A 599-nucleotide genomic window follows, 5' to 3' on the forward strand; every position below is an offset into this window, starting at 1 on the left:
TGTGCCTTTTCTTCATCTTCCATACATAGACGGCAGGTGGAACCCTCCACCAGCCTCATCTTCTTAAGATACCTTTTTTTTTTAATGGGGCGTTCCCGGAGGTACTGCAATACCGGGTCAACCCGCGACAGAGGTGGAGCAAGCCTCTAGCACTCCAATATTTTCCGAAAATCAGTTTAATCTTACCAGAGATTAAGCTGATAAGAACAGATTATATAGATTTATTTTTAAAAAACATTCTGATACATTGTGGTCTAATGGCATGCCTAGAGTATTTATATTAACAAAAACGTTACTTCATATTAAATAATATTAAAAAACAAAAACTATACCTCCTAATGGGACGATAGGTGTCCAGCTCTAAGCAAAAGGTTTTGCGTTAAATATATCAAAAACAGTTAGAGGTCCAATCCTGAGGGTACAGACAGAAATTCATACAACTGATTTCGGCTAATAGTGCTTAGCTTCGGCATGTATTAGATTCGGTTCTCATGATACGCGGGGCAATTTGTCAAAAAATGGAAACAATCCTCCAGGGCCGTTCTATCACAAGCTGTACAAAGCTTCTGTGAGTTCAAAGAATATTTATGTGGACCGAC

General features: G+C 38.7%; 1 pseudogene; it reads right to left on the reverse strand.

Annotated features, from left to right (window-relative positions):
* Nucleotides 1-79: 79 nt before the first annotated feature.
* On the reverse strand, nucleotides 80-238 carry LOC112211634 (U2 spliceosomal RNA; annotated as a pseudogene).
* Between the last annotated feature and the right edge of the window lie 361 nt (nucleotides 239-599).

This window comes from Halyomorpha halys, unplaced genomic scaffold (assembly GCF_000696795.3).
Source record: "Halyomorpha halys isolate HHAL.00 unplaced genomic scaffold, Hhal_1.1 Scaffold10572.1, whole genome shotgun sequence".
Taxonomy (NCBI): domain Eukaryota; kingdom Metazoa; phylum Arthropoda; class Insecta; order Hemiptera; family Pentatomidae; genus Halyomorpha; species Halyomorpha halys.